Below are 21,977 nucleotides of genomic sequence, written 5' to 3'. Positions count from 1 at the left end.
TCAAAACAATTAGCTCAAACATCTGCCTAAGCACCCATGCTGTTTTCATATAATTAAAACAAGTCTTCCTAATCCCACTGGACAGTCTTTAAAAACTACTCATTTTCTGCATTATTTACAACAAGGAAGCAGCCAAATCCTCCCATTGGTCCTTGAAGGACATTAAAAGGACCTCTCACCTGTCTTCCCTATCTCTATTATTTCATGATATTAAGTAGGTAAAGGAAGCCTGAAATATTGCTGGCATGTTAAAAGCAAACCCGAGCAGCCTCGGAGACGCGCCGTGAGCCTGCTCTGCTCCTGGAGGACGTTCCCTCGGCGAGCCGGGCCGGCCGGCACCGGAGAACCGCCCCGCGTGCCCCTGCAAACCTCGGCTCCGACAGTCGGGGAAGCAAGGGAAAGAATGCTCCTTCTCTAAAAATGTCACCTTCTAAAACCAAGAAAGGACTTCTTGCCCGGTGCCTTTATGAACGCCCATTTTCTGGAATATATTTAAACCACAATGGGCTGTTGTAATTATTTATCAAGGTACAAATCATTAATGCAAAATTTCTGCAGGCCCTGAAGCAAAAAAAGTTAATAAAATATAATGCCACTAAATTAAACATTTTAAACTTTCACAATAGAGTAACTACTAAGAAAAAATAAAGGAAAATCTATGTCAAACAGAACTTGATGAATAATTGTAATAAATAATGTATTTTTGAAGAATTTTTCATGAACATTTTTCAATGTCATTAATTATTTATAAGTATTCACCATATCATTTCTGAGAAGAGTTTTCGGACTCTAACTTGTTTGCTGACAGTTCGCTCTGATAACTAATATTCAGAAATTTCAGACTCGGACCCGGCACAGTTTTCCCTCTCTCGATGAGAGCAGTGCAAATCCCCGGCGCTGGAGGGGAGGCTCAGGTGACCAGCTCACATTTGGTGTCCCGGGTGGATCCGTCCCGGAGGGTGCCCACGGGCAGTGGGGAGGCAAGCGGTGACCCCCCATGGGGACGGGCCCGTGGCTGTCTCAGGAGTCTCCTAAATGGGGAGCGACAGCCAACAAGGAGATGTGCTTGTACCTCTCCTGCGAGGGTACCTAAATCACGGGAGCCCCAGCAGGTGCCTCCTCGTGGGGGAGCAGGTTAAGCAGTACTTGGGTGCTGTCATGTTTGGTGGGTGGGGGTGTTCGTGCCTGAATTACGCCAAGTCAAACACGACAGCGCCCACTGGCGAGGCCCAGCCATGCCTTATGGGTGCCAAGAAAACGTTTGTCTGTTTAGACAGGATTTTCCTGCTCCTGTAGAAAGCATGGACTAGACCCCCAGCCGGTGGCAGCCAGGGGAAGTCCAGCGAGGCTGATTTACACCGCCTGAAGAGCTGGGCCCACGCGGGTCCTGGTGTGCGAATCCCTACTAGCGCACACAGCAACTCCCTACGCAGCTTGGGCTGGAGCGTGAGCATCAAGAAGAGAAAGTGCTCAGAAATTACGGCTTTGGGGAGAGGCAGACAGACATACCTCTTTATTTCCATATTCTATATTCCCGAGAACTGGCATTTATAATGAAAAGCAAATAAACTCTGGGAAGAAGGTGAGCTATGTTAGCAGCCTGGCTAATGTCAGATGTTGCAAGGGGGAGAGTGATTTCATTTTAGTAAGAACTATCAGGACCAGTGCAGACTTCCACATTTTTTTTCTTGAATTACAAGTACCTCCTGTACCACGATGTGCATGTAAATCCAGAGGAGGAAAAGACCCCCGACTGTGACCAGTGTCGTTTATGAGGAACCAAACAACATCTGTTGCTGTGAGCCTTATTCTTACCTGCGCATTAAATAGTGGGCACCAAACGTGTGTTTGTTGCACAGCGGAGGAACTTTGGTCATTGCATCACAGTTATAAGATGCCTCTAGCGTTCCGGGGAAGTGTTCCTTTGCCCTCTCCCAAGGGCAGGACACTGCCCATCATCTGCGCTTGCAGCCCAGCTGGAGCCCGCAACCTCTCATGCATGCCTCAGCTGGGCACCCACGGGCACCGACTCCGCGGGCTGCTGGCCCAGGAGATGCCCAGACTCCGTTCACCTGGGTGCGAGAGTTTCACTGTCGGGGGCAGAGGACGTTCCTCGGGCTTTGCTCTCCACGAAGCGGCTCTTTGCTCCACCACTCGTGCTTTGCAGGCTCCGTTCGGGCTTTAGGACGCTGTCAGCAGTGGATCAGCTCCACAGCTCTGCCCAGACCGACTCTGCAGACCCAAGAGCCATCCTGTAGACAAAGACATAAGCAAGGTTTGGATCTGTTCCCACAAGATTTAATCAGCTGAACGTGTGCCCATGCAGACGAAGTGAACTGCTATCCATGAACTGAATCTCAATGACCCTTGCTCTCCTCAAACAAATCTGAGTATCTCTTCATGTCTTACTTGGAACAGCTGTTAATTGCTCTGAACATTGTTGTTCTGCTCAGATTTGGTGCCCCTCTCTCATTTGGTGTGCATCACCTCTGGATTGGTAGGGAGACTTTGAAGCTACCCTCTTTAATTGTAATTCAACTACTTGTGATATTTTGGTACCAATTAATATTGATTTTACAATTGGTTTACAGAGATGTTGTTTTATTACTAATATATTTAATGTGCAAATCAATAAGAACACTTGTTTGGCTCTCTCCCTAGAAGGTAATAAAATCAAATATCTCAAGAGTAAAATGCTATCTGATCCATAAATGGCAGCAGCAGATGCTTAATGTAATAGTTAAAGACTATGCAGCATTCTTGGCACCTTCCATGCATTTTCCACATACACTGTACTAAAGTGACACTCAATAACTTGCTAGTTACAAAAAGTTTGGTAAATTTGTTGGCACCACGTCAGCCTAAAGGAAGGCTTCAGTGTCGAGGAATGATGTTGCATGGACAAACCAGATATTCCTTGCTCCTCCTTGTGCAGAACTCCTTAGGGTTTCCCAGATGGGGACTCCATAGCAGAAGGCAAAAGCTCTTCATGTCTCTCCTGCTTCTTGACTCCCAGGTGGTGGTAAACAGCTTTGTGGAAAAACGACCTGAAAGGAGGAGAGAGGAATATGGATTTCTGCAGACTGACAGCTGTCCAACCCTTTTGAAAGATTTAAAGCTCTGCTGATGCTTCTGGGAGTCGTTTGCAGAGAAAGATTTAGGCGATTCTGCTGCTTCATCACAGGCTTCCTCTGGTACTTTTCTTCCCTCGGGTTTTACCACTGAGCGGCTTTGTTGGAAGCCAGAACAAGGTGGAGGCGTCTGCTCATCATTCCCGCTCCTCTCTCCGGGGAACCCGCCTGCTCCACAGCTCACCCCTGCTCTGAAGTGAGCCTCTCCCGGTCTGGGCATCGCAGCACTGCCCATCGCACCTGGAGGTTAAACTGCCAGCAGCACAGTAGATTGGGCAGTGGAGCTGGTCGAGAGCAGGCTTCCAGACCAGGCGATTCCTGAATACCTTGGGTAGGAATGCTGAAGAATTAACAGAGACCAAACTAACTTCAGAGAGGCAGGGGAGACGCAGGCCAGAGCGGGGAAAAAAGCGGTGCTTTGCATGTTCTTCCTCTAATTGCTGCAGAATCAACAAGGTCTCGGGGGTCCTGCAGGTCCTCCGGCACGGGCGCAGCGGCACGGCGGCGCAGCGGAAGCAGCAGCTCCGTGGACGTGGGGCTTGTGACACGTACTAACGGCAGCCTCACAACGGAGAGGGAATTTACCTTTGGCTAGTGAAGATGATTTATGGGTGAGCAAATAATGAACTTGGCAAACAGTACATAATAAAGAGAAAAATCTTACACTTTTAATTAGCCAAAAATAAATGACTGAGCATGGGGCTGAATCCATTGTCTCTGCATCTCAAGTTCTTCATCTTCTTTTGCTAGTCATGGTCTAATAAGCATATTGCAGAAGTTTTAATTTTCTTTTAAAATTACTAGAGATTTTTTAAATCTCTTTTCTGAAAAGGACGGAAAGCACACTGGAATCATCTCTGGCAGTTTTGCTGTTTTTCCATATCCCTTTAGAACTGCTGGTATTCACGTTTGCTCTTCCTGTTGCTGGAGCTGCGTCATGGTGCTGTAGTATTAGTTACCCTCTGAAATGCAGCAGAAATGACCCCATAATGTTAACAGCACAAAACCCATTTTCTTCAGCAGGCTGCAGGGCTTTTTGGGGAAAGGATACTGTATTCGGTGCATTTGTGCAGTTTCTGATACAATGAACCTGGCTGCAACCCCTTGGTCCTGTTATTACAACAACAATTACTAAATAACCACTGAGATTATCGGAGATACCTGACCTGGAGTATTCCGCTCAGAGGAATCCCCCAGGGACAAGAGACTTTCCCCAATGAGATTCAGAGCAAACCCTCAAAAAAAAGTGAAGACTACCAAACGTTTCAAAGTCAAAATGAATATCGAAGTTCTCTGCAAAATGCAATTCTGAACAAAGCTGACAACTACTCAGCTGTTTAGATCAATTATTCTCAATCAGGTAAAAATAGCGCCTTGCTGCTCCAAACAAAAATGAAAACTAGAGTGATGCATTTCAGCTTCAAGCCACCAGTGTGACTGGATTTGCACCTCTCACAAAGTACTTCAGACTTGGCAAAGCTACCTCCTTCAGCAGAAAAGCATTTCAAGCATTTTTCCAGCAGCTGCAGGCTTTATCGGAGCTGCCATGCTCCAGCCTCCTCCACAAGCCAGCGAACGCCGGTGGCAGTGATCAGGAATCCCCCCAGCCCTGAGCTCCCAGCCTGGCTGCTCGCACAACGGCTCTCCGGGGGCTTGTTGGCTGACGGATAACGGGGTCTGAAGACATAATTCCCTGCAATTGACCCAAGGACACGCGTTTCCATGAGTGACCCTGCACTACAGCTTCTCGCTCTCTGCTGAAGTGCCCTCCGGAGAGGCTCGGGGAGCTTTTCTTCTGGGGGCCGGCTCAAGCTGCCGAGTGCCAAGGTGGGATGGGGGCCCGCCACGTCCTTGCGGGAGCTCACACAGGAGCCTCCTGGGGCAATGGCAGCTCTCCGTGTCCCCCGCCGAGTGTCACAGCCCCTTGCACAGACGCCACACCAGCAGCTCCTGCCTGAGGAGCGCAGGGGGCTGCACACGGGCTCTGGCAGCACCCCCGAACTGCACCGCCATGGCAGGCACAGGGGGCTCAGCGGCGGCTAAAGCCACATCTGGGCACTCCCCATCTTGTGTACCGATGTGCCCTGCTTGTCTTCTGTTTTGACAGCCCCACAGAGGCGAAGACCCGTTATTACTGCCCTAAGAGTTATTATTCTTCTTAATAAAAGATGCAAGTTAAGTGAATGTGAAAGTGTCCTCCCGCATGCTCAGCGCCGCTGCCAATAGCCTGGCGCTCTCGTTCTCCCTCCATCATCTCTCGTCCCAGACAGGTGAAATGGGATGACTGCCATTGTGGGGAAGTCATAAAGTATAAAATGCTTCATTTGTTCATGAAATGGAAATTTGAACAGCCAGAGAGAGGGGCCTTGCAGCCTGTGCTGCCTCGTAACCAGCCAGGGGGACTTTGTGGTGCTCCTGCCACAGGGAAGCTCCATAGGATCCCACAGAGCTGGTGGCTGGAGAGGTCCCGTGGACTGCCAAGGGGTCCCATCCGGCGATGGTGCTGTGCCGGTGACAGAAACAGCGGGATCATGCGTGGTCAGAGGCACAGCCCCGCTGACACTCCCCGCTTGGGGAGGACAGGGTACTGCTGGTGCTGCCTGCTCTGCCCGCAGGCAGCGCTTGGCCGAGCCCGACGCCCCGGAGTGGCCGTGCAGCAGCCGGCGATGCCGCGTGGCACAGCACCGGGGGTGGACACCCTTCATGCTGCCTGCCAGGGATGGCCCATCAGGGCTGCTGTCGCTGTTGCAGTGGAATTGCTCCAAGGCGTGAAGGACCTCCAGGCAGGTCCACTGCCTGACAGTGTCAGGCCTTTGAAGGGAAAGGGGAGGTCATGTGGATTCAGATTTTTTGGAGGTGCTCGAAACGTGCAGGTTGCAGTGGGAGCTGGGTGCCCAATGACCCAACCTGCACGCCAAGCCCCCAAGCCCCTGTCGTAGCTGGCCCATGGGCTCGATGCAGAGCCTGCCAGCCCTCTGTCGCACTGCCTCGGGCAGCGGTGGGTGAGCGCGTCCTGGCTGGGGCGGGGAGCCCACGTTCCCGTCTCGAACATGCAACATGGAGACACTAGAGCAAAGTGTAACCACTGTTTACAGAAAAAATTGTCAAGGATTTATTTATTGGAAGTGACTGAGGAATATGAATTCTACACTCCATTTAAAATGCTTTTTATTTCTCTCAGCCTTGGGGCTCTGAGTACATCTAATTTCACCCATAGCTATAATTCTCCACCAAACAGTTCCTGCTTCTCCTCTGGGTTCCTGAGGAGTCATTTTGGTTTATGTCCTCTCCCGATGCAGCTCGTGCAGTGGCTGGAGACAGTTACACGCTGGTGAACTTTCTGAACCCTCCCTCCCCACTGGGTGCACACACACATGCAATGCAAGTGAGCGGCATGTGCTGGAAACAGCTTGACATCACACTATATATTTATTTAAAAAAATAAAACTCTAAATGTCTTTATCATGTAGGGGTTTCTCCTGAGGAGCCATGTATTTCACTTCAGACACTTTGATTGTCCCTACCTTGCAGCTAACAAACTATTAGTTTTGTTAGTATATTTATTCCACTAAAATTGGAGCCTGTGATTACAAATCCAATACTGTGATTGAGTCAGGATTTGGAAATAAATCTGTCCAAGGCTCATCTGGCATTTTGGTGCCGGGAGAACCGGCGCTAGGCGCTGCTCCTCCAGCCCAGCCGCAGGCTGGACCGTCCCGGCTGCGGGCGCCCTGGGGAGGCTGCACAGCCACCGAGCGCTGCTACGGCTGGCTCCGCGCAGATTATTGATCGGGGGGTATTTGGTATTGGGAATGGAGCCTGTTTTCCCAGGCGAGCGGGTAGTGGCTGCAGAGCCTGGCTTTCCAAATTGTGACTATTTGGGTGCAGAGGGTTTTAAGCTGTCAGAATTTCCTCAATATCCCGACCCTGCCAGGGCCTATTGCTCTGCAAGGTTTGCGGCATTCAGCCGGTTACTTTGGTGACATGGCAGTTTTTCTGCCAGAGTAGGAGATGCCCCTTCACAGGAGGGTGCTGTGGGCAGGGGAGGGTGCTGAGCCCCTGGGCAGGGAGCAGGATGCTTTCATTCCCCATGGGCAGAGGGATGCTGGGGAAGGACTGGGTAAGCCTGCAGATGTGTGGCAGAGCAGGACTGAACCCCAAATTCTCTGGGTTTTTTAGGAAAAGCTTGTTATTTCTTACTATTTCAGTTTCTTCCCTGAAAGTAAGGACAGCAGTTCATCCTCTGGGATGTGATTTCAGCCGGGAGCTCTGTGGGCAGGGCCCTCTCTGCGACCGGGCACACGGACCCCCGCGGGGGCTCAGTCTCACCCAGGCCCACCGGGAACGGTTGTGTGCAGAGGGACGGGCACAGCCTGGGTGCTCGCTGGCTGGGACCGGGCCAAGGAGAAGGGGTAGGGAGTGAAATGGGAGAGGGGCGAGGCGTCGCTCTTGCCTTTCTGATGTCCCTCCAGATCATTTTCAGTAAAGCTTCTTTGCTGAGATTTACTTTCTTTAAAATAAATTAGCTGTTCAGTTTCTGCAGGTAGGAAGTGACAGCATTTTAACCGTTGGGGTATTACTCCTTGCAAGCTCTCAGTAAGGGAACTAGCAAGACAGAAATCACAGTGCTCGCACAGGTAATAGCAAAGACTCCCCACTGTGGCACACCTCTCGGGGTGGCAATGACCTTGCCCCCCGGCAGGGCTGCCCGGACACCACCCACGTCCTCCCTGGCTGCCTGCAGCATCTTCCCAGGCGGCCCCAGCCCAGAAGCTGCCGTTTCCATCCACGGCTTCTGCAGCGCAGAGCTCGGGCGACGCCGAAGCCCGTCCCCAGCATCCTCCTTCGGCAGGGATGCAGACCCATGACCCGGAGGCGAGGTCCCCGTCCTGCGCCCCGAATCCGCCGCCTCCGGCTGCACTACCTGCGGCTCCAAGTCCCTACAGCTGCTAACAGGAACACATGTGCTACCACTATGTACATATGAAAAAAGCCTGTCAGGGAAGATTAAAACGCCAGACAGTCTTTATCGTAAGATTATTTTTTCCATTTATTTATCCCTTTTTTTTCCCTTTTAGCAAGAGTAGTCAGGTTTTGATATGATTAGAATTGCAAATCTTGCATGTTAAAAGGGAAGCACTGAAGTAAAAGGATGCTGCCTGTGTAATGAGACACATTTTAAATCCGGGCTAGGTAAATTTTGTGTTGAGCATAAAGGGTATGAAATAAACTAGCAGTAAGCTCAGCAAATGCCCCAAGGCGCGTCCCCATTAGTATTCCCATTTGTGAGCTCACTTCATAAGACTAATGGAGTTGCTACCTGGGGACATTAATTGTGCATGACACCATTGCCGAGCCTTTGTGCACTCTTACTAATATCACAGTGCCTCCTTGACAAAACGCCTGCAAAGATTACAAACATACCTAAAATAACTGCCACATTCACACTCATATTTGACAGGGATCTTCAAGTTCAGTTACAATAGAATTACCATCATTTCTTACACCTCTGGCTTTTTATTACATTAAACAATGGTTGATATTGCTTCCTTAAACCAGTGTCATATTGTGTAAAATCTATCTATATCTCAGGCTTTTCTATTAAGCCTCCCATTTATCAGGGGAATGTATAGCTTCCATACTTGAGTCTTACTACAAATATTATATATTATATACTTAAGCACGCGTGCACACGTACACATACACCCTCCCTCTGTTTTAAAGGCATAGCAATATTTTTGAGTTCTTGCAATTAATACCGAAAGGCTCTGCCATTGTGTAAGGTGCTCACAGGTCTTCCAGCATTAATTATAACATGATCCGTGGGGAAAAGTCTTCCTGGGTCTGTGCTCCCTGTTTTGAATCCTAGTGTCCAGGATTAAGATGATGGATGAGAGGATTTGCTAAATTCGCAGCAACCAGAGCAATATTGTGTTTAGGAAAGCAGATGAATTGGGATCTTCCGGAGCTCCGACATGCTGGGCTCGGCCTTTCCAGGGCGCGCAGGTGGCTCTGCAGGGCTCCCCGCGCGCGTGTCCCGCGGCCGGTCCTGCTGCGCTCCCTACCAGACACGTCAGCTGCGTGAACTGCTCCTCCCGCGGCCGTCAGGGCTCCGGCGGGGCTTCCACGGCCAGCGCGGAGAGGCATCTGTGGGAGACCAAGGGAGACCTCATCCTTGGAAGTGATCTGAGAACAGGTACAAAAGTGAATTAATGAAAACCCTTTGGGGATCCAGTGCTCAGCTCCTGGGAGTGGGGATTTAGTCCTTTACAAATCCAAATTTTTGTTAATATTTATTTTAGAAATAAAGTGTTTGACTTTGTGTCCGTGCCCTGACAGCCCTTGATTCTGCTCTCTCCCCCCTGCACTGGAGTCTGCTCTCATGTTTCTTTTTGGAGAAGAGCCACGGCGGGCTGCAGGTAAGAGAAGTTTGGCTGATGTGATGTGCATTAGAAAACTCCTTGTTCCACCTTTCCTTGCTGGTGTGGAGGTGAGGCCACGGGTTTGTCTTCAGCTGCCCAAGGACATTCTGACTTTACCAGGTGGCAGCATTAAGTGCCCAAAAGAAAAGTCTGGCTCCATATTTACTGGACAACAAAACACTTTTTGTCAAGGGAATGTCCTCTTTGGAAATCAGGGTTTACTTCAAATTCCCAACCTTTGAGATGGACAAGATAAGACATATCAATGAAAGAAGATGTGTGGATCTGCTCTCTCAGGATTACAGCTGGGTGAAGCGGGGTTTAGCTCTCAGTTGCAGCAGCTTTGGCATGCAGTTTTAGAGGATGACACTGTGGTGCTTCAGTAGTGGCCTTTCCTATTTCTGTTCCTTGAGACTATGGCAGGATTTATTGGCAGTAATATTAATTATTAATTTGCAGCAGTGCCTGTCAGCAGCTGATCACAAAATTCTTCACAAATGTTATATTCTACAACTTGCTGCAGCAGAAAGGACACAGAGGTGACCACCGGGCAGAGCTGCCTCCCAGGGTTTTAGGGAATCTTCCTTCATCGGGCTGGCCCTGTCCGCACCTCCTAACCCGAAACACGGGCAAACTCGTGTGGGTGTCCAGACAGGAGGAGCTACCAGGGTACAGCAGTCAGCTGGCTTTGCATCAGGCATTTAAGAGAAGCCCTGGAGAAATGAGCTCGAGCTGAGAAATACACAGCGTAGGCATAAGGATGATCCGCCCCTCGGAGCTGGTACTCTGTGTTTTCCTGCTGTCTCAGTGACTTCTTGCCAAAAAAGGTTAAAATGCTGGAGTTTTCTCTGGAATTCTGAAGTTGGGGCTTAAAAATACTTCAAACACTTGGTTTAATAGACCTTCACATCAGCGTATTCCCAGTTCCACATAGCTCCCTAGTGACACGGGACCTTTTGTCAAGCACATATGAAATTAAGTGAAATAAAAATCATATTAAAAATTATTACCATCTAACAGCCATTAGTCTGCACATTGCTGTCACGTCTTGATGGATTTCTCACTTAGTTCAATGAATGTTCTAACGACAGTGATAAAATCACTCAGAAAAAATATAATAAACTGTTAACCCTTTACGCGGCTGCTTGTTTTTCAAAACCCTCTAAGAACTGTTCAGCGATAAGTTGCTCCCCGGGGTACACAGCTGGAGAGGAAAGCCTGCTGCTGCCTGCCTTGGGTGCGCTGGAGGGGGTGGCAGTCCTGTCCCCCTCTCCCCAGCAAGGGACATCGCGCAGGGCTGGGGACCGACCCAGCACGACGGCCGCAGCAGAGGGGCCAGCGGGTGCGCGGCAGGCGGGAGAGCAGCGCTGGCTCAGCCCTGGGCGGGCATCGGAGCGGACAGGGCCCCATGGATCTCATGGGCTTCAAGATCTTCCCTGGGGGGGGAACGTGGCTGAGGCCTCGTGGCAGGGTCGCACAAGGAACCCAGCTTGCGTGGGAGGATGCAGTGCGAGTTAGTTATCTCTAATTACAACATGGATCTTGTGTAGCCCAGTGTTTTGGTGAGTGCTACAAGGAAGGCAATGCTTTGCCTGCCTGTCCCTTGAGCCCAGCACCCAGACACGAACGCTCGCCGCGTGCTGGCTCTGGAGCCGGGACTTGCAGGCAGCGGCAGGCAGCATTGCCCAGGTAACTGCTGGAGGCGACACAGCCCTTCGCCCGCCAGCAGAGCAAGCCCAGGCTCGGCAGGAGCCCCAGCTGAGCTCTCCGTTTCCCTTTGGAAGCACTGGACAGGGTCCACCAAAATAATTCTATGGACCAGCAGCACACAAAAACTACACAGCACCTCTCATGTCCTCCCCAAGGCTGATTCAGTACGAAGCAGGAGGATTGCAAACCTGTCAGCAGCATTTGAAGGGAGCTGTGGGTGTGAACGGTTTAACGAAGCAAGAGAGTGGATGCTCTGCTCCGGCAGGAGCAATGACATCCCACGGGAGGGTTTTGGCTCCTGCCGCAGAGGATGAGAACCAAGCACAGCTCGTGCGAGGACACCAGCTCTGAGCTCCTGCTGTGGGCTCCAGGGGCCACCATCGTATATGGAGGTGCAGAAGAAAGGGACGCTGTCGTCACACGTTTCGGGCAGGGAATTCCAGATGGGTGCCTCCAAAGCAGAGGAGTAATGCTCCCGCTCCTCTGTCCTCCTCCCAGCTTGTGCCCAGCACGTTGCAGTGCAGGATACAAACAGCTCCATTTTTGTGACAGATCCAAGGGTGACGGAGGCTCAGACTGATGCAATGGCAGCACGAGGAGCGTTGTGCAGCTTTCCAAGGTGGACGTGACAGCGGAGAGACGGTGTCTTTGGGTGCTCAAGCTCGGAGGAGGAGACGTGGAAGTACAACATGGCTCCCTGAGAAGGGCATCTGCAGTGGGTTATTAACATAGAGCTACCTAACAGGCAATCAGCACGGCCTTGTTAATAAAATACATTCATTTGAATCACATGAATTACGTTGTGTGCTGCTGGAGCTCTCCGGCTAATAGCAGCCTCGGCAGCCCGGCATCACAAGGTTTGTTATGTCCTGCAAACTTAATACATGCTTACTTCTACAGAAAATAGCTAGTAAGAAAGTAAATGACAGACTGCAGGAGCAGACGTTGCAATATAATAAACTCAGTTGGCACTTTTCCTGAGTTGTATTTAGCCTACCATGTTTCCTGGAAGCCTGGCTGCAGGCCAGCATGTGCAAGCATTAGTGCGCGTGGATGTGCCCAGCACTTGCACAAGCGGCAGCGGGACCCTCATGCTGTTTGCAGGTGGCATCGGCTGTTGTCATGACGGCTCCTCTCCCCTGTTTTTTTCTTTCAGGATCCATTCTACGTAGAACAGAGCCAGTGACTCACCCCCAGCGTTAAACCTTCGTGCTCTGAGCAGCTTTGAAATCAGGCAGAAGGAGGGTCCCCAGCCCTGAGCACCCAGCGAACGCTGTCGAGGATAACTCTGGTTGTGGGGAGCCGGGAGGGAAGTGAACACATTTTTGTGAGTGTTGTCACTCAGCAAATTGTTCTGCGAGACACCTGATTGCGGTAGTAGAAAGACAGACTGATGTTCTCAGGAAGATCAATGAATTCACTAGGCTTTCTGATGACACACAGCTTGCCTCCCTCTCAGCGCAAGTGACAGCCTGACGTTTCACCACTCTGCTCCCACCAAAGGGACACCGACACCGGTGCCGCACCTGCACCTACAGGCACTTGCACCCCCAGCCAGGGGCCGCCCCGCCGTGGGACCAGCTTGCCCCAGCATCGAGGCACCAAGGGACAGCGCTGGTGGTGGGAGGGAGCTTGTACAGAGCAACAAAAATGAGCAGCAGTTGGAGGGAACCAGAGACAGAGATAAATGGGTTTCTGGGCAGACTGCGTTAGGAAGAAAGCACTGGGAGCAGCCAGCCTGTTAACTATGGTGGGCACCGTGGAGGACTAGAGCACTGCAAGGGGCTGCAAGGTGCGAATCCTTCCTGAAGCTCTCAAGAGAGAAAACATGTGGGATGTTGGAGAAGAGGGACGGTGGTTTCCCCGTGGTACATCAGGGGACATGGGTGAAGGCCCCCGGGCTGGGACCTTGCAAGGCTGGCTGGCAGAGCTCAGCACGCCTCACGCAGCCGGACGGGCTCGGGGCGCAGGTCCCGCGGTGCCTGCCTGCCTGCCCGCCCACGGGAGCTGGCGGGGGCTGCGGGCGGCCTCGCTGCGGGCACCGGTAACGCAGAGGTTACGTCTGCCGCTGCGGCAGCACGGCCATGGCAGAGCCACGGTGCACGGGAGGAGCTCGGCGATGGAAGAGCCAGGTGCTAAATGGGAAATCTGATTGTTCATCCTTTGTTTTCCTCCTTCCATGCCGAGAGTGAATTAAGTCAAAGCCAATTCTGAGGAAAAGCAGATCTCTCCTACCATCCATCACGGACGAGAGCACGGCTGGGCAGATCTACAAGCCTCTAAAGGCCTGTGCGGAGATGTTGTCCCAAATCTCATCTCCATGGCTCATGGTGATTGATCTCAGCTATTCAGATCTGTGGAGCTCAATGATTTCTCTCTCCTAACCTCTACCTGGTTCCTGGCTGTATTTTATATGGAAAAGATTCTTGTAGGATGGTTACATGTTAAAAATAACTTAATCAGATCTGAAATAACGGGGCTGAATCCATTCACTGCTTGTAGCTCAAACGTGCATGTCAAAGCTGCCCATAGGTATCCTGGGAAGTTCACTTTATGGGCTTGCTTACATTTCATTTTGGCAGAAACACAAAGGGTGATTCTGGGCCCTGGATTTCTGGGAAGGAGGGTGCCGCTGTGTCACCAGGCAGGCAGCGCTGGAACGGGCAACACAAATGATCAAATCGGAGATCGAGTCCCGGCTTCCCTCCAGATGCTCCTCCAGCTGAGCAGCAATAGTAACCGCAGCTTGTCTGCTCCTGCTGACCTGTGGAACAAAGACTGAAGAAGTCCTGGTTGAGCTGCTGGGCTGAAAGGCCTCTACTTTATGCACCTTCACATTTGTAGGACATTAACTAGCCGTCTTCCCCAGTTTGAGGTATTCATAATCATTTTTACGCAAAGAATTATAGACACGTGGGACTGGAACTGACCTCAAAAGATCACCTAATCCATCTCTCTGCAGTGAGGCAGGATCACATAGTCCTGGATGATTCCTTGCAGATGTTTCTCTAACCAGTCTGTAAAACCCTCCAGTGACCGTCCATAGCCTGTTAGCTGCTCTAGAGCGTAACTTGCTTATGGTTTGGAAGTTGCTGTCTTTTTCCACCTAGATTTTCCTTCCTGCAATGTCAGCACAATATTTCTGTCCTTCCTGTTATACAAGAAAGAAGGACAACTATCTTTTTTGTCTCAAACTTTTGTGTACTCACAGACTTCAATGGGTAGAGCTTCTGTGCTCTACACTAAGTAATTCCAGCCCCACCAGTTTTCCATTGTGCACTGCATTTTCTAAACCTGCTGGTTTTGTGTTGCCTCTGGATTCTTCTCCATTTCTCTTTCCCTCTAAAAGGGAAAGCTGAGCCCTCCCCTGTAAGGAGTAAAGCTGAATTTTCTCTCAGACTAGAAATGTGGGATATGTTCTCCCTGCATCCTAGCACGGGATCTGTAGCAGAGCATCACATTGCTGACAGATGCAGTGGTTATTGCAAACCCTGGATCCTCCCCGTCTTCTGCTGACTCAAGCAGCAATCCACACTCTGCATTTGTGTTTGATTTTTCCTCTTCCATGTAGAACTACTCTGTGCTTGTCTTTACTGATTTGCACCTAATTGGTTTCAGACTACGGACAAACGCCTGCAGATTATTTTAAATTCTACTCCTGTTTCTGAAATGCTCACAAATCTCTTTACTTTGTGACCTGCAGGTTCTGGTTCAGATGAAAGGCTGGGCAGCGGGAGCGCCTGGGCAGCCACGCAGGCTGCTCCTGGGGAGCTCCTCGCCCTGACGCCGGGCAGATGACACCTATTCCTGAAGTGCAGGCTGGTGGATTGGAGATGCTGCCTGTGGAGCGGCGGCAGGTCCTCAGCTGTGCAGCAGCGCTGCGGGAGCAGCAAGGATGCAGGAATGCAGCAGATGCAGCAGATGCAGCAGATGCAGGGATGCAGCATCCCCGGTCCCGGGAGTGGCTTCCCGGGTCAAACCTGGGGGCAGCCCAGCCGGGGAAAGGCGGAGGGAAGGGGATGAACGGGCTCCAAGCGTATTGCTAGTGTAAATTAAATCAGCCTGTTACTGCTGCCTATAAAGAGGTCTGTGTAACTGCAAGTGCATGACTCCAGAGACAACCGCAGGGAGTTTTTATCATTGTAAACCGAAGAGGATGTCCTGTTTAGTGTAAGAGGTTTTAGAAGATAGGTTACAGCTGGGCAATGAAAGTCAAAGGACACAGAAACAAGATAGTGTATGCCCTTCCTCCCTGTTCAGTGGGTCTGAGGGCTCTTTTTTGTTTTTTAGAAATGTGTGTTGGGGAGCATTACCTCCTACTTAACGAGAGGGAATAAGGTGGGACTGCCAGCCTTGTTCTCAGAGTGGTGTGTGTATAATAGTTTTAAATAGTACATAAATTAGATTCCTGCATCCTAACCAACTGTTTAACATGCATTAGAGAGGGTGACAATTTAATGGGCAGAACACAACAGAGGAGGGGTCCCGCCTGCCCTGTGGTGGTGAGCTGGTGGTGGCTACTGAACTCGGTCGGCTACCGGCATCTCCATCGCAGGCACCCGTGTGCCAGAGACCCGGGACCTGAGCGCTGTAGCCTGCGGGACTGAGCACTGCCGCTGGCCTTGCATGGGGAGAAACCCTGCCAAGGGGGCCCGGGCTGGTGGCCCCCTTGGCCAGCGCCCCGTCCCCCACAGTGAGCCAGGTCCTGGGCACTGCCCAAGAGCCTCGTCGTCAGCGCTGGCCTCTCCATGTGCCCTCGGAGCAGAGCAATGCCTCCCCCCTGCGGGACCGTGGTCCCCAGGGTGTCCCGGGGACCTGGGACGAGAAGGACCCCCACCGGGCCGGGCCGCTGCCGCAGCACGGGGACTAACAGTGCAGCAGGGCCCCACAAAGAGCAGAAACTGGAAATATTAGCAATGCCCAAACTCTGCTAAATGACCTGGCAAACGGTTCCTTCCCCTCCCTCTTCATGCCTGAACACATCTTATCTGTCAATGAAAAGTTTCCTCCTAATGAATTTGCCACAAAAAGGAGAAAAATGGCCATGGCCTCAACGCAGAGAAAATGGCAAATCTGATCGTGGCAATTAAGCAGGCACATGAGATGGGAAATCTGCGGGTGTCCCGGAGAGAAGGGGTTAAATTGCCATGGAAACAACCATGCATTATTTACATGGCCTAATGAATAAAACATTTAAGTAGTAGGCTAATAAATTTCAGAACACAAAGCAAAGTAAGCTATGATTTAAATATACGCCTCTGATGAATATAACTTGAGTTATAGAGCTGAAGCAGTGGGAGACCCAGCTCAGTTTTACACCCTCATCTCACTAACATGAAGGTATATCTTCTTTTTAATAAATGATTTTTCCAACGAGCACACAAATTGGCATGAAATTCTCTCCTGTCAGGCATCCTGAAGCCTTTTCTAATAGCTTTTCTTGTGAATTTCTGTTGAGGTAGGAATGCTTTTGTTTTGGTTTTTTTTCCCCTCCTGCACATTATGCCAGATTTCAGAGCAGGATAACATTAGCAATCAATTTGTTAAACTGTTAGCAGAACATATGTCGGAAGGTTTCAAACAGACCCAGACTGAAAGATGTGTTGTTTATTGTGTATTGTATATATGTGCCATCCATATGGCTCCAAGTGCGGGATCCCTTTGTCTTCTGCCCGCTGCAGATTCCCGCGTGCGTTCTCCATGCGGAGCAGGAGCCGGGCCGGGGAGAGCGGGTCGATCGAGGCGAGCGGGTCGCCTCGCGGCAGCTTGTCCCAAGGGCACGGGTGCTTGCAGGGGCAGAAGGGGGTGGCTCAGGTGGGGAGGGTGTTTGGCAGCCCGGGAGGGCTCCCTGCGTGCCGGCCGGGGCCCTCATGCCCCGTCTCGGGCCGGGGCAGCGGCACAGCCTGTTGAGAGCGGGGTTGAGTTTCTGCCTGACCTGGGCTTTGCCAGCTGCTAAACAAACCGTTTGCTTTGGGAGAGGAGCTTGTGATGTGCCCTGGGCAAGGGAAGGCAGGTCCCCAGAGGCACATGAAGGTTGCCCCAAACTTGTATTTGGAGCATCTCTCTCGCATTTCCCACTGCTTAAATGGTTGCGAAAGGCAAGGCTGGCGTGTATGGCAGGGAACACTGCGTGTGCGAAGGGGATCAATGGAACTGAGTCAGCCAATGCATTGCTGTTTGATTTCCATGCAAACCCCTGATTTGCACAAGCTGAACAGGGACAGCTTTCCAAACTCCGGAGCTGTTTCCACCTGTGCTTTCTGCTGCACAACCACGCTCTGGCAAGCACCACCACGCTGGCAGCGGCGGCGGCGGCAGTGGCAGCAGGGCCGGGAAGCGCCAGGCAAACAGGGGGCAGAAGACAGGCAGCCTGGCAGTGCTGTATTAGCCAAGCACTCAAACCCTGAGCAAATGAGGGAACCCCAAGGCTCCTCTCACAGCAGGGGGGACGGGGTGGTTGCTGCTGCCCCGGCCTCGCTGCCTCGCTGCGCCGGGCACAGCGCGCCTGTGCGGCCGCTGCCCCAGGGCGGGAGCAGTGGGGTCTGTGCTTGGAGCTGATGGGGCTCGGCCGCCTGCGCTGCAAGCAGCTGGGACGCTTTTATTACCCGTACCATTTTCTTACCATGGACAGGTTGAAATCTGCTGTTGCTATTTTTAGAAGGATGATATCTATCAATTCAGGTAGCAGATTGCTGGCCACAAAGATAGATGAAACAACAGCTGGTGCTTCTGAGAGAGATCAGGACAGTGGAATAGTTGCTGCATGCTGAGCCCACACACCTCAGTTGTCAGCGGCCAATTTGAATGCAGGAGCTCAGCAAACCCAAGGGCTCTGCAGCAGCTCCGGGGTGCTCGCTTTGCTGGGGACCCCCCCAGCCGCACCAACCTCACGCTCAGGCATCCGAGCACGGCTGGGATGCCCTGGCCGCCTGCTGCGGGCTGGATGGCTCTTCTTCACCCTCTGTCCCCTCGTCGGCAGCTCCATGTCCCCCATCGTTCTGGCTACTTAATTAACTGCTGCAACATGGCGCTGGAACCCTTGCCTAATCGGCCATCCCAGCAGCTATCGTTAAGTCATCCATTTGAGCCATTGCTGGAGGCTCCGCGGTGCCAGGCTCTCTGCAGAGCTCCCAACCACCCTGATTGATTGCTGCTGCAAGCCAGGTCACCAGTGACCTTCAGCACGGCACGGGTCTCCCCCTCCTTCCAGCTTTAGCTTTCCTGGCCTGTTCCTGAGAAATTAAGATCTTTTGCAGCTACGATAGCATAAGCCTTGCCATGCGATGGACTCATTTCTGGTGTCAGTCAGCAAACAATCGGACTTGCCCTCCACCAGTCAGTTCCTGATGTTTTTATGACAATTTTTGCTTGGAAAGATCTGAGCACCTCACCACAGCCAGCATTGGGAAGTCAGCAAAGGCCAGAGGATGAAAGGCCCCTGCACAAACAGGGTACAAAAGGTTTCTCGGTTTCAACCCAAAAGTTTGCTTTGATTCCACTTGTTTTGAGTTCTCTTTACTCAAAAAGAATAATTTAAGATTGAGTGATGAAATATTTACTGAAATAAAATTTTGAATGGTGTACATCTTCGCAAAAAAGCCATTTTTAGTCCTAAAAAGTGAAGCCTGCAGGGAGAGGTCTTAAACCAAATGGTATTGTTGACAAAGCAGACAAGCTTTGGAGACATGGCCTCTTCATCAGGTCAATATGTGCCCAAGTGCAAGTTCACTTCTAACAGCTAGCCAGCTAGTTAATAAAAGATAGGTTATCCTTCGCCTTGATCATCAGGACCATGACATTTTTGGTTCAGAGAGAATTATTTTCTGGAGAAATCCTGGAGTTAAAAAAACAGAATGAAGGATCACATTGCCTACTTGTAGACAGGAGATGTGGGGGGAGGAAGAAACCAGATGAATTGTGTTGTCTAAACAATTTGTTATGAATTATCCAGCCAACTGTAATGAAAACATATGGACAAAAATCTCAAGAAACTCCTCCAATGTTTTAAAATTTGAGTGATGCTGATATTGATTGGGTAGATTTTACGCAGCTTGGCTAAATGGTGCTGCAGTGGCAGGAAAGGGCACTTGAAAGAACGGGGAAGGCACAAATTTCAGTGTACATTTTTTACATACCAGAAATTGTTTTGATCAAGTCTAAGTCTGTGAGTCTGCAAAGTTATTGACTCTTTTTTCTGAAGTGCAAGACTTGTTTTGAAGATGGTTAAGAATGTCAAGAATTATTCTTAAAATATAATTTCTTGGTATATTATGCCTGTACTTAAATGTTACTACACAGTATTCCTGCAAAGATTTAATTTTTGTTGTTCAGCCTTTTTCTTTGTTTTATTTTTAAAAGCCTGAAGGAAAGTCACTGAACAATGAGTTGACTAAGACTGAAAACAAATGTATTTACATTGAAAATACAGATCTTGGTGTTGAGGGCTCTCTACTACCATAAAAAAAAAAAAAGAGACTTATATTTTATATGCTTGTAATAATAATGGAAAAGCTATATTCCAAAAGGAAAACGGAAGAGTTGCAGCATTCCAGCAAAACCAAATAGCCATTTTCATTGTACAGGGAGGTTTCAAAATGGTTTTTTTGGTTCTGATTTTGAGAAAAAAATGGGAACCATCACAATTTCCTCCAACAATGGGGGAACCTGAGTCCTGCCGACAGGCAGCATCCTTTCGGTGGGCTTTGCCCTGAAGAGTCGGGGATGGGGCGGGGACCTGCGCCTGCCCTGCAGCCTCCCCGCCGCACCGGGGACCCCAGCGCCGAGCCCCCTCATCCTCTGCCCTCGTCCCACACCGGGATGGTCCCTCCTCGGCGGCGAGCCACGTCGCGCAGCCTGTCATGGAGGACTGGAGACAGGAGAGCTGCCGGCGGCCACGCCGGCACTTCTCCCACCCCGCTCCCCCTCTCTCTTCCCATTAATACCACCACAAATTAAATGACAGCGATGCAAATGCGGAGCGCGGCGTGGGGAACGCTGCTGACTGCATAATGGCCGTCATCGCTGCCTGCATCCCGTCACTCTCCTCCAGGTAATTAATTGCCCTGTAAAGTGCTTTGAGATACACTGTATGAAAAATGCTATATAAAAAAGACTGATACAATAGAGCTGTTGGTATTTAAAGTGGTAAAAACCAAGATAGGAAGACTGTTGGCAAATACATTTTTAGTCGCTCTTTAAATTAGAAAGGTCCATCAATGAAAACTTGGGCAATTCATTACCCCCTCGCCACTGCAGTCCTATGTTTAAGGTAGACGCATATACAGGCCGGAATCATAATTTCCATATGAACTAGTTATTTATAACTACTGACAGGAGGAATTATGTGAAATAAACATAATTTATAGTTATTCCAGGAAAAGCCATCAAAATGAAAACTAATAAGGATTTCTTTCAGCTAAAAAGGTGTCAATTTGTTAGAAACCAACGGGTGATGTTAATGCATCTGACAGAATTATTAATATATTTTCAAACAATGTAATTGTTTATAAGCAGTCCACCTCGCTGGGCCAGGGACCATGGCGGTGGTGACACTATGGAAAACACCAAGGGCTTGACTCATCCAGTGACTTTTTTCTTCTTTAAATTGGCAACTCTCATTTTTTACAGCAAACACTAAAAGCAACCCCAAAGCCATGACAGGCGGGAAGCGCAGGACGGGGTCCGGCATGGAGGTGGCTCTGGAGGCTCAGGAAACCCCACGTTGGTGTGAGGATGTCGCCTGTGCTGCCGCTCCGGTGAGCGCAGCTTGGCCTCAGCTCCATCCCCATCTCATCCCATCCCCACCCCACCCCACGGGGTCACGGCTGCTGACGGGCATTTCCCGCTCTGCCTGTCAAGGTCCTGCATGGAGCTACCGGGGATAAAGCCCAGGCACCCCCAAAACCCTTGGGGGAGGCTGCCCTGGCTGTTGACAAGCTGAAGACCAGACCCCAGCCCTGGTGGGACAAGGCTCTTTAATGCAGCGCTGATGTCCCCCTCCTGCTGAAGTGGCAGCGCAAGCCACAGCCGGGTGCTGCTGGATGGCGACAGCGACAGCGTTTCAGCAGCGTCTGCATTCAAATCATCTGCCACAATCACTGGTTTGCACGTGAACCGGTGGTATTGTCCTCTTGGTAAATTCCATTTTTCATTGACAAATGTTTTATTTTCCACAGGAATTGTCTTAGGACATAATAATTTCCATTGTAGAACATGAAAATAAATACTGGGACCAGTCCTGGCGTAGGACAGACCGGGTGCCGCACGCCACGAAGATGGCATGAGCAGAGCAGAGCAGCGGCGAGGCGCCGGGCAGGGCAGCACCTGGCAGCGGAGAGCTCGCAAACCCTTCATGACAGCAGGAACTGCGGGAGCTCAGAGTGACTCATTTTCTTTTCTTCTTAACCATTCACCAGAATGCTTCAGACTTGCGGTGACATCCTCTGCATTGTTTAAAACATGCCTGCAAAGGCTTCCCAGAGCTTTTCATTTGCTGCTTTTGCAGTTTGAGGGCCCTCACCTGCATTTCACATTATTTAGCATTGCCACAAAACTGGAGAGAACAATTTCAAATCTGAAAGAGAAATGAGCAAAGGAGAGATCCCCGATCCAGCACCATATTTCTACCTATAACACAGGAACGGCCAAACTATAGAAAAGCAGAGACGTCCGTGACAAGGGAAAGTTTGTCTTAGTACGTGAGTCCCCGTCTGCT

This window comes from Platalea leucorodia (assembly GCF_965183815.1).
Source record: "Platalea leucorodia genome assembly, chromosome: 15".
NCBI lineage: Eukaryota > Metazoa > Chordata > Aves > Pelecaniformes > Threskiornithidae > Platalea > Platalea leucorodia.
The sequence above is the reverse complement of the archived record's forward strand: the minus strand, read 5'-3'. Positions refer to the sequence as shown.